Raw genomic sequence first — 17,957 nt, forward strand, 5'->3', positions numbered from 1 at the left:
ATAAAGGCAATGGAGGGACAATTGACGTTGCCATCGATCAGAAAGGAGCTCCTCCTCATAACAAAATGCTTTGTGGGAAGTTAAATTGGACAGAGGACGGAAATTCCCGGAGAAATCAGTGACAGGACTTTAAAAGGTAAGGAGAGTAAATCCCTCACAGGGGTTACTGTGACTCCTTTGTACTTTATCGGTCAGGTGTCCTTTTTATTGTTGCCGGACCTGATGGATTACGAAAGGCAACAGTTACAAAAAGAAGAAAACAATGTACCCTCACATTAGCTTTTTACTCTAGAAAATAACGTGACTGATAGCAAGAAGTGAACGCTGAAATATGTAGTTTATAAACAACGTTTTCCTTTCCTATCAAAGGACTTTATGGATATTTACCCTTGCTACATGATTTTTATGGGGTGGGAAAATAGAGTGAGCAGCGCTTGAAATATGTTCCTACACAAGGACAGAATCACATCTTTTGTAATGAAAGCAAGAGTTGTAAAGCCAAATCTTACTTGGGCTTCAAGAACATGTTGGTTTCTTGAAAAATAAACGAATGAGTAATGTACTGGGATCATGTTTTTACGTCAGTTTGCAACTGCAACTGTACGCAATATGAGATTCATGATGAATGCGAGTACAGCTGTATAGAAATGTATATATAGCACATCTGAGAGTTTTGGAAATTTATTGATTGACCAAAAATGGTATCTTACTCATGTTGACGATTGCATATATAAATAAATACAACATTTCTCGTATCAAAATAACCTACATGATTGGAGGATATTTGAGATAATCCGAAACTCATCGACGCCACACTTCATGATGAAGGGGAGAAAGTGAAAACTCCACGGAGAAATATAGCCATGTTCGGCAGAATTATTGTATTCTTTTACTTATATTATAAATAAAAATAATAATAGTTATTATTATTATAATTACTATTATTATTATTATTCGTAAGATGAAACCTCTTCATATGGAACAAGCCTACAGGGGCTAAGGGCCCATTGACTTGAAATTCAAGCTTCCAAAGAATATGGTGTTCATAAGGAAGAAGAGGAGGTACAAGGAAATACTGAGAGAAGAGATCTCACATTAAAAAAATAAATTAATAATGATAACAATAATAATAATAATAATAATAGCAAGACTGTTAGGAAGATAGAAATCTAATCCCGATGCACTAGACCCCACCATGAGGTATACTGAAACAAATAGTAGTTAGCTATTGAGCAGTTTCTGTTGGCACAAAATGATCATTTTCCCGTCCAGCAAGTAAAGTAAGTACTAGGTGCCGCTTTGAGACATTTGTACCCCAACATGGTCCTATTCTTTCGAATTTTGTCGCTCTTTCTCTTTGAAGCTGTTTCAATCGTTTAAGAATTAAATCCACGGAATAAAGATGATACGTAGAAGCAGAAACACATACATGAAATACATCTTGTTTCACCCCTGGAATGCCTGACTTTCTCATCAGTCAGGAGATAGATTTTCATCTGGAATCGGCTGACAGACATTATTCATAATGTTGCTTCTTACGATGATGTTTTGTATTATATTTTCCTATTAGGTCTGGTGTAGACGAGCTAATGTGCAAAAATTTATAATGCAAATTTTAAAGCAAACTTCGACATAACTATTTCATTGCATAAAACGAGAAATGAATGAACGTGAAAAGGAATTAATTTTTTTTCCATATATTTTTTTTTTAAGATTTCAAATCGCTTTAGTTAGAGATCGTTTTAAAGATTGGAATGTTCGCTTTTTTATTATATAGCTTTACTGTTCTCTCTCTCAGGGTCAGTTATTCATTTGTTCTTATGTTATTACGCCAAGGAGACTGTATGTGTGTGTTAAGAGCACATTAAAAGAACAGACGAATGCACGATGATGAAACCGGAGGACAACATTCGCTGGGTGACCCCCTCAAGAGGGTTAGGTACTACCTTTCACTAGACGTTGGTCAAGATCTGACGATTTGTCGCATCGGAAACCATCTTATGTTTTATTTTTCCGCCTCCAGACGTAGTCGCAGAGGAAACCGGGGACGTTCGCACCAAAGATTAAAAGTTATTCATGATAATTTCCCCTCTGTGGAGCTAAGTCTGACGAAGGTTGAGCTTTCTTTCAACTTGTAACATTTCTGGCAGATCGTGGCACCTAACCGGTTTTGGTAGATGAAAATATGTACTCGAGGGGGTTGGAGTGAGACTGGCAGAGGTATGCTCTAAACCGAACACTCCCATAACGCCATCCATGTGCTTTCCAGTGTTGGAAAGATGACTTGAAAACCGAAAAGAGAAATATTTATGGATTTTGCCAAGATTCCCAACATTCCAGGAACAATTGCCTAGATTTTGGTGCAGACCCGAGTTTGGAACTGGAACCATAACTATAGTTATTCCAAAATGAAATGAGCTGCTCTCTGGCGGCGGGGCCGTTTGGTTTGTCTCCACGTGTCGTTATGGTTATCTCTCCTCGCATCTGCCAAGTCCGTAACAGCAACAGAGATAAAACTATTTCTCCCATTGCCACAAACTTCTTTTAACTTGAATCTCACGACTTTGCTCCACATCTCCAGTCACTGCAATAGTAATAAGCAGAAAATATATTTACATGATGTTTAAAAGCAACCTTAACAAATTCAAAAATGATATTTTGAGTAGAACTAAGTATATGCATAAAACTGCTGGGTAGAATCCATTTAAAACAATAACAAAATGTCATAAAAACTGGTCAGCACAACGGAACCATGGTAGGTGAAGTGCCTCCTGAACTGTTCGTTCGATTGAAGGAAGGACTACGTATAGTGTTGTTTAGACAATAGACATTTAAGATGCAAATAAGAAAATGATAAGGATAGAAATAGGAATATATATTAATATTTCTTGACAAATCACTTGGTTGCTTTGGCTTTGTTTTGTTTGTTTGTATGGTGTTTTTACGTTGCTTGGAACCAGTGGTTGGTTATTCAGCAACGGGACCAAAAGTTTTAGGTAACTTCCGAACCACGTCGACAGTGAACGTCTATCACCAGAAATGCACATCTCTAACCCCACAATGGAATGCCCGAGAATCAAACTCTCGGCCACCGAGGTGGCACGCCAAGACCATACCGAACACAGCGCCTCAGTGGCGTGGTTGGTATGGTGTTGGCGTCCCACCTCGGTGATCGCGGGTTCGATTCTCGGTCATTCTATTGGGGAGTGACAGATGTGTATTTCTGGTGATAGAAGTTCACTCTCGACGTGGTCCGGAAGTCACGTAAAGCCGTTGGTTCCGTTGCTGAATAACCACTGGTTCCATGCAACGTAAAAACACCATACAAACAAACATACCGATCACGCCACTGAGGCGTTTAAACGTGTGTTTGTTACCTTGGTCTTTAATGGAAACGTAAGTCATCAATTTAATGACGCAAGGTGCAGAAACTGCAATTGTGATCTCTTTCTGTATCGTCTCACGTCTTCCCTTATTTTAGTCCTTTGTTATGTGAATGTTCGTGAAGTTTATTTTTCTGTTTTTTCTTGTGGGCAGGGAGGGGAACGCGGGGAATTTGATATTTCAAATTTACTTTCCAGATAAAATCCTCCTATTGTACAAATTGACAGAAAGCTGTAAGGTTTTCACTTATATTATTGAAAGTGAACTGTATATCTGGTACATTCCTGTTTCACTTTTCGGTGGCGTTGGAATGAAGTTTATAAACCACTGGCCGCCTTCAAGGAAAAACAGTTCGCATTATAAATAAATAAAAAAAAGAGGCTGAATTCCACTATTTTCCATGGTCAGAAAGTTAAGGGGCATATATTCCAGAACATGCAAGCCCCTATACTGTAAATAAAGATAATATGATCTGCAATAAATTTAATAAAATTATACAGTAATTCTTTTTAAAAATTAAGACCTCAGCCTCAAATGATTAGCATTGACCATATTGGTACCTCTTCGATTAGCTTCAAAGGTTAAATGAAACAACCACTTACAAAATCGAGAAATACAGTCCCGCGTGACCATATTTCCGTACCATTTATTACATTTTCACAGAACTAGGAACCAGTTCTCTAGAAACAACAAGGATACCAGCCACAAAACAGTTGTGGTTAGATTGTAGTAGACCAAAGAGAAGCTACATGAAAGCAAACATTGTAGTACATGAGACAATTGATTAATAGGAATATGTGCCCCATTAGCACTGGAATGCACTGACCTTGCGTAGCTGCTATATATAAAAAATTTTTGTCCTATGGTACAGGATTTAGGTCTAATGATTACATTCTTAACAGTTAAGGCAGTGTGACTATGTATCTACATCAGAATGATACAAGGTTTTCCAGCCATTTTGTCTGACTGTGAAGAATACAGTTACCACTTCTGATCAGACTATGTAGTACTATAACAACATTAACAAGGGAACCCGCTCTAGTTTTTCATTGGTTTCATCAAGAAAGAATTCTACGTGTGACATATCCAACCAAGTGTAGTGTCATAAACTATAAATCTGCAAAATTAGTCAGCCGTATGGCCTCACATCATGTACTGTTATCAGCTACATATCTGCAAAATCAGATTACCATAACACACGACTTGACATAAGGTAAGGTACAAATTAGGCTACTAACTATCTCAACGTCACATCGTAAACTACGTCTCCGTTACTTGAACTGGCGTAAAGTTATGGAATTCAAATATGCAAAATCAGACGACTGTGTGACTTCATCTGACGTAAATCATAAGCTTCAAAACTACCAGATTAGACTAAAAAAATTGACCCACTATGCAATTTTCACGAACAGTGGACTTAACGATGTACTTTGGCTAAACCATATCTAATACCACAGATGACTGACTTATCTATCTTCTAAAATAAAGAAGAGACCTGGATACCTTGATATTGTCTTGTTTAGACTAGAGTTTCGTACCAGAACACGTCATTTTGATTTTCACCTACAATTCTAACAGTGACCAGCATTTATTTACATGCACTAGAACCTTAAACTATAATGTTACTTAATAACTAATATTACCCACACTGATATGTGGATTCAAAAGTCCTTAATTAAATCGTTACTCAGAAACTTCATATAATATACACAAATAACAGCACCTGTAAATGCGAATGTCTCGTATAATACAGTTCACAGACATTACCCATCACACTATATTTCCATAATAATTATACACTCAATACGTCATTAACAGCACCATATAGTAATGTTTACCATTCCTCACCTGGAAATTTCTCCTCTTTTCAAACTACAACACTCCTACATTAGGCCGAGTTCAGTCATTTTTGGAGCTACATCAAACGTTGTGGTTAAATTCAAATGTAGTAGTCGGGTATCGCCTAAATGCCTTCAAGTTGTACCCTTCACTTCATGGTAGATTTTTGGCAGTTTTGCTCAGTAAAATTCCCAAAATTCCTCTTGAAATAAAACGAGACTGTTGACTCAGTCTATTTTTATGTACTTAGAATAAAAATGAACATGCAGTGGATACTTAATGCAATGTGTTATCAAAAGTAAGCATGTCCAGAGAGCTGAGAAATTTTGGAGTTTAACCAGTACTGTGCCATGCAGTAATACTATGCACTAATATATACATATACTACATATATACAAAAGGAAACACATGTAGTTTCATGTAGGCAAATGCATAAACATGTTTGTGTGTGTGCCTGAGAAAGAGACAGAACAAAACGTTTAGTATTTCCATTGGCAGTGCTTATGTGACAACTCACATCTTCAGTTCATGTAAACTTGATTGGTCTTGAATGGTCTGGCGCTAGTAAAAAAAATGGAATATTGGAGAGAAATATAATAAATTCATAAATTTTCCATGATAACTTTTCTTCCCAGTTATGATGGTTAATATATATATATATATATATATATATATATATCTATATATATATATATATATATATATTATGAAAGTCAAATATAACAGTTAGTATGTACTACATGGACGAACGTCGCGTCGGTCACTTAGCATCTGTCCCATGTATAAGCGAAATGTATTATCTTAAGCAACAAATGTGAACTCTTCTGATATCTAGTGACAGTAGCCTCTTACGTAAAGGAATGAATTCAAAAAGTTCAGTTAGTCCAACAGGATGGAGCATTGCATGACTGGGGGTTGCGTAGGTCTAGTCAGTAAAATCACAGATGTCCACTCACTTGAAAATTAACTGCAATCTCGGTCTAGTCTTGTTTCAAATGTCTCACTACCCAGTTCTGCAACAAACTTCCAGTCCTTCAGTACCCATTTTAAATTGAAAGTATTTGCTCTCTCTGGTGTTCTTTCTTGGCAATATATTAGGGCCATTTTGTAAAAATGGTGTTTCGTAATTTCCCGTTGCTGCTGATTTGACAACTTCATGAGACGGCTAATGTTTGACATGGGCAAGTACATGACTTCATAACAAATTAGTCCTATGCTAAGATTTCCAAAAAGTGTACAAATTCATAACTGGAGTATATTTTGTTGCTTTTATGTGGACTAGGTGACTGGTATGCATTCTTAAAATATTACGTGTGATTTAAAAATAAACAAGAAAGATCATTCTCAGACTTCTTGCTATCATAATTAATATTAATATAGTTATACATTATAATCTTCATCATCATTGCCTCAAACGCCGTCTTAAAATGCTAAGGATAAACTGAAAATGGGTAGTTGGAAAGTAGGTACCCTGTATCAAAATGAAAAAAGCAACACGCAGAAAATTAATTCAAGCCAAATGGACTGGACACCGTGTGAATCGTAGAGCAAAGAAATGGAAAAGGAGAGATGGAGGGAGGTAATGTGCATGCGCATACACACATATATAAGAGACCAAATAAATACATTTACCGTACAAATTAAAGCATGAGATATTAGTACTAAGGTTTCCCCACTCCAAAATACAGACTATTTAATTCAATAATAATTAAAAGTCTGGGATGAAGCATGACATTGATTTTATCAGTTGACCCGTTGGGAACCCAAGGAGTTTTGGTTGGGGAAACCAAAAGCAAGACGTGCATTATACCAGAGAAATGCCCAAAGATAAGGTAGGCTATCTGAAACGGACATTGTGCTCGACAGTCATCAGTATTAAACACAAAACAGCATAAACACACAAACGTGGAAAGGTTAATTGCAGGGATACTTCCGACAGTAGGGAACCCCCAGACCCCAAACCAAACTTCACCTGGAAATCCAGAAATTATAGACTAAAATGCAGTAGATAATGCATCCAAACTTGAGCAAACATAACCTAAGAACCCTGATTTCATCTGGATCATCTATCTTAACCTAACCTAGACTCAAATCATATATAGTAAACTATACTCGGGTTTTTTCCATCTGTCCACCCGCCTGTGGTGTTTGCGTATGGTAACAATATCCCATTTCGAATATTAACGGTGTAATTCGCATACAGTAAATTATTAAAACACTTTTCAGTTACAAATGTACACCCAGATAACCTTTTATTTACCTAAAACTTACACATAACGTAACTATCTAAAGCCCGGGACGCAGTGTTACCATACGCAAACATCACAGGCATTATAGTAAACTCAGTTGCAGCCTCACCTACCCTTAACTACGATGATGTGCCTTAAATGCCCATGGTGACCGTAGACCCTGTAAAATTGCTTACCTCAATTTTGTATGGAATGCCTTGTGTGTAATGAAAGAATGAACAATTCAGTGTGATTCTTCGGATTTTCATTAAAAATGGAGGCTTGCGCATCACTCACTTTGCATTTTTGGAAACATTGAAAAAAGTTTTAAAATCTTTGAATATTTTTTGAAAGGGTGGACGATGGTATTGGTCGCATTTGGAGGTTTATTTAGCATCACTAATATAGGTAATGTAAAATTCACGATTCGGTGAAAAATGCCCCAAACTTCGATTACAAAGCTTCTAGATTTCGTTTCCCCTAAGTTCCAGTGATGGAAGTGACATTGCCAATCCATATCCGCAAAAAAAAAAAAAAAAAAAAAAAAAAAACTGTTCTGAAGTCATGACAGATTAGTGTAAATTAATTAAAGTTGTAATTTATTTTTAACAAAATTGGCGAATATTCCCTATTAGACATGGGAGCACGAACTTGTTGAAAAAATAGTTAAGGAAAGAGCCCATACATACATATATACTAAAAGCTTTAGTCTGGAACTTCACACCAAATGAATAAAAAAATGTTTTTAATGAATTATCATTTTTGATATGGGATTACTTATTTTTATATTTTTAGTGTTTGTAGAGTCGTAGGATCATCAAAGTTTTGGCTAGTAGTACCCATTAGTACAATGTCAATACTAAGCCAAACAAGTGTAGGCCTACTACAAGGTAACTAGATTAATTACCGGATAAGTTGTATTTTAAAGGTAATGTTGCATTGTAGCTTTATTTCTAAGTATTTTATGTACAGATATACTCAAGCTTATTCAATTTTGGAAGATGGTGTATCGGATTTTCAAAATGGTTGGTAATTAAAAGGAAATTAGATTTATTTCTCTCTCTCTCTCTCTCCCACACACACACACAAATAGCGATGCTACGTGGTATATTATACATTAGGGAAGTATGGTTGGGACTAAGCCAGGACGTGCCCGTTCCCTGAAGAGAAATCTTATGATGAAGATGACAAACAACTAGGCTATAGTTTTGTTTGTGATTACAGTTTTATGATATACCCTAGGAAGATCAGGCAGTGGAAGGGCGCTGGATCCCAGGCACCCTATGGTAGGTTACGGTAGAATTTATTCCTGTAGACCACTTCGTGCTTAATCATTCCCAAGCTCAAATTACTTTTGTCTACCTCCTCCCCTTACCATTAAGTAGGACACTGCTAGGGTAGGGTAATTCTAAGCCCTCATTCCGCGGTAAAGTAGACTATGGCAGTTGACGTTTTCCTGCGTTATTTTACTTACTGAACAAGAATTTACAGTATATTTATTCGGACGACTGTAATTAACCTCCAGGGGATAGTACTAAACACGTCGAAATACATTGGACGCCCCAATCCCTAGTGGATGTCGTATCCGCGGTTACGTTCCTTGCAGTCCGTGTGGAACTAGTCTTCAAAATTACCCTGCAAGACGTAATGTTCACTAATTTAGGTTTTGCCCAACCACAAACTTTCCAACCTAAAACTACAGTGAACCACCTGTATTCATGGGGGATGCGTACCAAAGCCCCTTGCGAATAGCTAGAATCCACGAATACTTAGAACCCCTATAAAAAGCCTCGAAACTGCCAATTTTGTTAGTTCAAACTCAAGAAACCCCAACTAAAAATGCTTATACCTGGTTTTTTAATAGTTTTATCACAAAAAGTTTATTTAATTATCAAAGTGATATGAAAGTACAGTGATTTTGGGATATTTCTCATAGGAAAATACTGCAAATATGCTACTTTTTTGCAAATAATGGGTAGATATGGTCCATAGAGAAATCTGCAAATGTCGAGACCGCGAATACGGGGTACCACTGTATATTGGTATGGATAGAAGAAACAAACTAGATTGCTTTACCAACAGAAATAATTAAAATAACACACACAAGCAAGCAATCCAGAAATGTTTCCCTCCACAATTTTTGCAAGAATTTATTATTCCACACTTTATGCAGGATTCAAGATTGTGGGGTTTGTAGGTATTTGTATACAGATGACTCATATTTAAATAACACAAATAGGTTATTTCCTTGTGGGGTTTGTAGTTATTTGTTTACAGATGAATTTAAATAACACAAATAGGTTATTTTTCCTGTTTGTGTTACGTATTGATTCCTATGCTTTCAGTGGTATACTACTTTTGAATATATCCGATTCTTTGCCAATATATTCATATTTCAGTAGTTTTGTTCCTCATTGGTTGAATGCTCAAAGGATAGTACTGAATTGATTTGTTGTTGATCTCCATGATCAATTGCAAGTTTTATTTTTTGCTTATTGTCTGTCCTTTTGCACTGATATTGCCCTTTTTCGTCTGAGCCTTGACAAGGTACATAATCAGTACTATACACTTTGCCTAATCTGAATCATAGTCATTTAACTTGTGATCTTTCCCATTCTTTGGACAAATGAGTTCTACAATTCACTTGAACTGCTCTTGTCTAAATTTCTGGCAGCATTAAGGGTTGCATGTGCTGCACGTATTCCTCCTATACGTTTTCCTTTATATGTGTAGTGTGCATTTTGTGATTTAACGTTTCATTCTTTGGTGTTAGATTTCAGTGTAGCAACCTTTTTAAAGTAATTCTTAACTTTCACAAAATCTCTTGTACACGAGTTCTTACTTTTGATATACATGCACTTACTTAATATGGCAAAAGTGCATGCTCAGTAGTTTGACCATCTCTACGGAGATGTTATTTTATTAAATGTAATTTTTGAGCAATAATGGAACAACTGAATTTGTTGTCATTCTTGAATATGCAAAGCAAGTTTCATTTTGATGTGGTTTTTCTGATAAATATAAGTTGACAATTACATAAATGCATTGTGATTCTTGAAGTGAATGAAAAAAAAATTGTATAGTGAATGATGCTGAGAAAGTATCTGTCAAGTGTTCCAGTAATGAGTGTGATATAGTAAGTAAGAAAAAAAAAGATATAATTGGAACTGATAGATCTCCATTTCTACATTGTCTTACAGTGTTATGGAATGTATTTTACATATAAAATTATGTTAGATTCTGAAAATGGGCTATACAGTTTTAATGATGGAACACTTAACCCAATCTTATACCCAGGAGCAACTGTGATATACTTCCTTGTTTTTATATACCCTATGTGCATGGCTTTGCATTTATCAAAAGTTGAATGAAATCTACTATTTTAATAACCATTCACATTGTATTTTCTTCAGATCTTCCTGAAACACTTATTATTATATCATCACTGCACAGATACCTAATTTTTTGTCATTAGCATATTTGCTGATTTTGCAAGTCAGCACTAAGTCAGGTCAGTTAAAGGTGTTGGCATATTTTGCTTACTTACAAGGCTTGTGAGGGACACTGTTTCATAGTTGCCACTTATCCTAGGCTGGACAAGTGAGCGTCATGCCATTAAAAAAACCAAGACTACAGAAGCAGTGGTGTAACATATAGTACAATGGTAGAAAATTTGCTTCTATTTTGTCACATGCCTTAATGATATTCAAAATTGTTCCTACACGGTATACAAACCATCGATCCTTTACGTTAGGAGCTACCTTTAGCGAAGCTGGAAACGACCGCTAGACTTTTATAGCAAAGTAGTTCGGTAGTTGAACTACCACCCAGGTGGGATAGCTCCCCTGTCGTCGGGTTCAGACGTGTATCATATTTCTCACTGCTTGACTGTCACTAGTATTTCCCTATCATTTCCACAGTGAGATCTTTCCGTATTTTCAGTGTGTGTGCATCAATATCCTGTGTATGTTTGCTGTTGATTGTGTTTCAGTTACAACATGCAAACCCATGATTATGTTAAGCCGGCTTCTAAGCCCTCCCTCCACAAGCGTGCCTGCCCTTGGGTGGGCGGTAAGAAGTGCAACAATTGGAGATCTGGTGTGGATGTCGATCTTCATGCTATCTGCACATCTTGCAGAGGGCAGGATTGCAATGCAGAATTGACTGGTAACAAGTGTGTTTCTTGGTCCCCTGTGCAATGGGTAAAGTTTGCGGGGAGGAAACATTACCGGAGGAAGGGTACCAGGACACCGTCGGAGGGTTACACGCCTCCAACGACTCGCTCAGTGCCAGAACCTTCATCCTCGTTTCTGTCTCCCGGCAAGCTTCCCCGCCTTGCTCCCTCTTCTATGGAGGAGGCCTCCTCTCCACCCGATTCGTCCAGCGATGAGGATGTAGGGGAGGTGGGGGTTCATGACGATCTCAGTATGGAAGCCTCTGGTTCCTCCAAGGGAGTTGAATTTCCCTTTGGTGCAACAAGGGGCTCCCTCCCCTAATCTGAATATCCTTTCTTCAGGTATGACGGAGGAGCAGCCATCGGATCTCACAGTGGTGTGGCATTCTTTAGGCCTAATGGGAACCCTGTCGCTGCAGGTCTTGCTATCGCTCCTGGCTGCCCCCGTGACGACCCATGTGGTGGAGACCCCCCACCACCACCACCTCCGTTACCACTGCTGTGTTTGCTAAGGTTTCACATCTGGTGTACTGCCACCACCTGACCAATACAACTCCTTTGGTGGTGACAGGAACTGCTGAGTACCTTCCAGCACCTCAAGTCGTGGCATCTTCCCCTCTGGGCACATGTGACGCCCCCAACCATCATCACTGTGCGCTATTGCTCATACCAAAGCACTGGCAAGGGTGGAGCCCCACCTGCTCCTGTGGTTGCTCTGGCTCCTGTTATCTAGGCAGCCCCTGTTCCTGGTTCGCAACCTCCCACCTGGATGAAGGACTTCGCTGGAAATTTGAAGAGGGTAACAAAGGAGAAGTTGAAGGAGAGGTTCCATAGGGTATCATCATTGTCATCGTTGTCTGCTGCCCTGTTACCTCCTCCTTGCAAGTCCTCTTGGTCTAAAAAGAAGAAAGTTGCCTCTCCTCCTCATAAAAAAATTTGTCCTGAGTCTTCTAGAGATCTGCTTCCCTCCTCAGAGGAAGCAGAGGGTTCTCTCATTGGCTCTTCCTCACCTGCTGGTGGAGGTACCAGTCTGGAGGCCGCCATTAGGCCTTCGGGACCGGGAGCCAAGGGAGTGGGTACCTTGGTAACCGCTCTCTCCACTAGTGTGAAGAAGCATGCTTATAAGACTAGTGCTACGTCAGGGCCTCAGTCTGACCAAGATGCTTGGAATGCATGATCCTCGACGGAGGCTCCTACATCCAAATCTGTTAATGGAGGTTCTTCTCTCCATACCAGTCAGGGCACAGTGTGAGAGAAAGGGAAGAAACACTCAGGTGCTTCAACTATTCATCCCAGCACTTCTACTGGTACTCGGACAGAGGCCCAAACCAGTGCCTCGGTATCTAGCCAAGCACCTGGAGAGGCGAGGACGAGGTCCCCTGTACAGATTCCTTCTGCAAGGGCTATGGCCCTGAAGGACTGGGGCATGTCATGAGAGGAATGAATGCTCTCGTCGGCAAGCCATTTGCTTAACTTCTCCCAGTTCCCCATTGCGTGTGCATGAGAGGGGCGACTTGGCTCAAGCCGGGGCCGTGGCTTAGCGATGCTGAACCAATTACCCGGCTGCCAGACGAGAATCACTTCGTTCCTCTTGGGATAGCGCCTCTCCTTAAAGGCGCTCTCCTAGACCTGTATAGCAATCATCACTAAATGACAGTTGCATACGGCTTACCTCTCCTGATCACCTTGCAGATAGGACAGGTGAGAGTGCCAGGCCTCCCTCACCTGTTCCCTCAACCTCCTGGGGTTTTACTGGGAGGTGTGACTCAAACAGAAGACTCCATTGAAGCTTTACCGAGGAGTGCTTCTTCTCAGGCAAACGCCCCTGGCTCAGTCCTTGGACCAACCGGGGTATATGTTGGGGTAGTGAGGGATGGACCTCAGGGGTCTGGTAAGGTGCTGCCCCTTGAGGGAAGTAGATTGGGAAGACCACAGCTTTGAAGGACTCAAGGGTCCGTTACCATGAGATAAGAAGACATTTGCAGAGATCATAGCACTGATTCGTTAGCACAACAATCTGGGGGAAGGACCTATGGCTTCGTCAGTAGACTGTCCCACTTGACTAGTCTTTGTGGGGCCTGAGGAAGGAACCCAAGGCCTTAGTGGGACTGCCGTGGTCTTCTCTTGCCGACGGAGCTCTTGACCAGGTGGACAATCTTGTCTCTGGACATGATTCAAGTCTTGGGCGTATGTCTCCCCGTCGTTCTGCCTAATTTGTCAGATCAAGTGTGTGAGCATTCCATTTCTAAGGCTACCAAGTGCCCAAAAACCTTTTGCATTACCACTGAGGACTTCACCTCCAAACTAGCACTGACAACTTGTTTTTGGTTTTGACTTGGCCAAGAAGTGGTGTCTAGGAGCTCCATTTTTTTAAACTTTATGTATGATCAAACAGATGTATTCCACTGCTGACATGGTGGACAACAATACTTTCCAAGCAAGATTTCATAAGGTCAGGGGCATTGGTCTGCCCCTAGCATTCAGGAAGAACCTGTTGGACAAGTATTAAGGATGGGAATAAAGTCACAGTAGACTGAATTCGCCTCCTTTTTACCTTTGTGACGTTGCCCATAGATCCTCGGACTCTTTTTCCTTGGGGTCTGTGGTGGCTGCTCAACAATCATGTAGATCACCCAGCTCTTGAGGACAGGTAGCATCTCACCTAAGGTGTACAGCTGCAAAGAGGTGGTGTGTGTGGGGCAGACCTGCTACCCTTTCTTTTATACCCCTCTGAGGGACAGTTAGCAAACTGTCATATGCTGGACTGGCTTCCATGCAGGTGTTCTAGTTGACTGAGTATCCTATCTATAATCTAGCTCTTTTTGGATAAAAAGATGCAACACGTACCCTCTCTCTAGCAAGGGGAGAGAGGGATTGACAATGAACATACCTGTTGGTTATCTTCAGCTTTATTGTCCCTGACAATATGGGTTCATCCAAACCTATTTCGAATCAATGACGTTAACTTCCATTTATTCGAAGGCCCAGAAGTCTGGCAGTTCAATATCACATGTTCAACAGATCAGAGGCATGGGTCTCCTTCCTTTGATCTTACATGACCAGGAAGGAGACCCCAGGTGAGGTGAACTACCAGTCAGTTCAGAGATTTGCTCAGAATCCTCCCACTGAGTAAATCTCCCATATGTAAAGATCGAGGGTTTGTACAGTACATGTAGGAACAAATGAACAATTTTAAAGTAATTTGTATTTTTCATAAAATACAAACCTGAGGTGTTACATAAATGGTCCACCTCTAGCCACCCCAACCCCACGTTCTACTTTCAGGGTCAAAAGGAGGAAAGTACGAAATGTGTACCATCTGGATGTTAGGGATTCCATCACTTCTGTCAGTAGCCAACTACCAATATCCACCTTGTTTAAAGTTAAATGGCTGGTTCCAGCTTGCACTGAAAGTAAATCCCATATGGAAAGGCCTCAGGTTTGTATGTTGGGAAAAATAAAAATTACTTCATAAATTGTCATTTTGTCTACATTACTATATTGCACTTTTTATTTTGTACCATCAGTGTCCGTCCTGCCAGTCCCTCCATTTGAGAATCTTTCAAGTTTACTACTTCTTTTCCCTAAAGTGGAGATTGTAATTTAAACACAGTAGGCATTTGGGAAACTAGCAGGAATCTTGCCTAGCACAAAGACTGGATGGGTGAGTACCAGAAACTATGAATAAATTGAAGTTCTGTAGATGATAGACTCCCAATTCAGTTATGCTTTGCTTTGAAAACAAGAGGTGGTGGGTGAAGAACAATCATTTAAGACCTGACTGCCACAAAGAAAAGACTGACAAGCAAAAGAATAGAAATAGAAGAGGCATGAATGGCTGAATTCTAGGTATGTTGAAACATTGTTACTGGATAAAAGGCATAAGTGAAGAAAACAGAACAGAAGAGGAATACCACTTGAAATGTCCCCATAGTGTTGTCACTTAGTTTTTTAAAAGTCCCCATCATCACCAACACCATTTTAAATGATTTCTTGGCCATTTATTGTCATGTACACACAAGAGGTGGCACCAGCACAAGAATCTACATATGCATCAGGAATAATGATGAATAAAAAGGAACTGGATAATGTGGTACAACCTGGGAAGTCTAGGATTCTATAATAGAAAATAAGTTGTATGTGGAATGATCAAAGAAAGACAATTCATGCCAAACTTGTTATAACCTAACCCATGGGATTATCAACTCAACTGACACTGATAAATTATCATTGCTTGAAAGTGGTCATGGCAACATTGTAGAAGTATTTGCCCACTGACAGATAATGAAAGAAAAATGCTGGGGAAAGGACACGAGAGAAACAAATGCTTGGAAAGAGATAGATGAAAGAGAATAACAAACAAATTGAAAATGAGAGAGAGATATATATGATAGTGACTCCATTGTCCATTAACGCGCTGCAATGTATGATTAGGACTCGACGTTTTCCCAGCAATACTTTATTTGGATTAACAAATGGAGTTTCACTAATGATAAACTTTCATTATGTTTAGCAGAGGGAAGGGAATGCATTCTTGTTTGTAGGTCTTTGCTGAATTTACCTAGTACCAGCCTTGTTCATTCATCATATCTATCAGTGGCAACAAAATAACCGACAGATAGTCAGAGCCTGACAATGGTTATATATACTGTTTTCTGGGTTTATTGTCAGTAAATTGCTGAATATGAGAAAAGGCAGAATTATACGTATTTAAAAAACTAATAGAAATGAGTTGCTCCTTTAGTATCACTGGGGAACTAAAAGAATTTGATTTTGAATGCTTAGCTCGACTAGGCAAACTCCTCATAGCCATTATTTTTCTCAAATAGGATAGTATATTATAACACATTTCTAGTTCTAAAATTGTTTTGCAAGATTGTATTCATCGACATGCACAGTTTCATAAAATAAAATTCTGCTTTGTTAAAAGCAAGTACGTATTCTAATGTTCCCCCACTGGAATTTTAAAGAGCTACTGTTTTATTGCCCTTCCTGCCCTGTGCACCAGAGGTCTAACTCACTTTACTCTTCATAACATGATTTCTACTTAATTCCATATATCAACTTTCAAGCAATATAAGTACTATATAGTTATTACTGAGAATAGTATGAAAGATAATGACAGTTATGCAACTCAGACTAGAAAGGAATTTTGTTAATTCTGAAAAAGTCTGTCCCGTCATTTTTTTTTTTTTTTACAATTTCAAGTATGACTTAATGACTTTTATCACTTATAAATAAAAATTTATGAAGAACAGTTGTAACTTGAGCATGCATATTACACATTGGTAATATGACTCGGATGTATATGTCTAAGTAATTGTAACAAACTTATGCAATCATTCAAGTATATATATGTACTACAGTATAGGTGTTTGTTTATAAAATATTTATAACAATTATTATTAATATTACTGTGTAGTCAAGTCTTTTGGCTTATTATATTAGTCTCAGACATTTTAAAGGATGCAAGCATAATATACACTGCCACAGTAGGATTTAAGCAAGAGCAATTCTGATTCACCTGAAGCTCTAAATTCAAATGTCAGGTTAGATTTTCACAGCCCATCTTCTCTGGTTGTTCGTTTATCGTACATTACCAATATTTTTTACTGGACTACGTATTTAGTTTTTTTCTCTGTGTAGTTTAGGTTTCTCTATAGCAACTCAAAAGGACATTTATTATGTACTTTGGTAGAAATTTAGTCCATGAACATACAAATAAGATGGAATTAAGTCAATCAGTGGCCAACATCATCAGCAGTATTGCCATGACAGTATGTTTTTTAACACAATATTTCAGTGATAGATCAGCTGATACCAACTATAGTATGTCAAATAATTAGAGCACAAGTGTTCATACGGAGTTACATTTTCTCCTAATATACAGAATGACAAGGAAAAATGTGACAAATTAAATGTAAAAAGTCAAATACTTTTCAGTTTTGTGCCTTCATTAATAAAGGAAATCCTAAAACAGCAACCAAAACTTTTTAAAGGTGATCGTCACAATATGTAATTGTTCATATATAGAACAAACCATTGGTCTTAACCTAAGGGGAAAATTCTCTAGCACTTGCTGAAGTCCGGTTTAAAAAGTACAAGGAATTTGGTGGAGTCATGATGGCAGTGAGGAGGAGAGACTGCTGACCTCCTTCACCCCATCTTGGCTCCAACGCATGTTTTTTCTTGACCACAATCTCAGGCCTCCAAATTGGGACTGAACACTGGTGCTTAGCAGTCTCACACATCGTCCATACAAACCATAAGAGCTTCATCAGACAGAAATTTAACCTGAAGACAGTTTTCCTTTTGGCCTTGGCTTCTTCAGA

The sequence above is a fragment of the Macrobrachium nipponense genome, chromosome 2 (genome assembly GCF_015104395.2).
Source record: "Macrobrachium nipponense isolate FS-2020 chromosome 2, ASM1510439v2, whole genome shotgun sequence".
NCBI lineage: Eukaryota > Metazoa > Arthropoda > Malacostraca > Decapoda > Palaemonidae > Macrobrachium > Macrobrachium nipponense.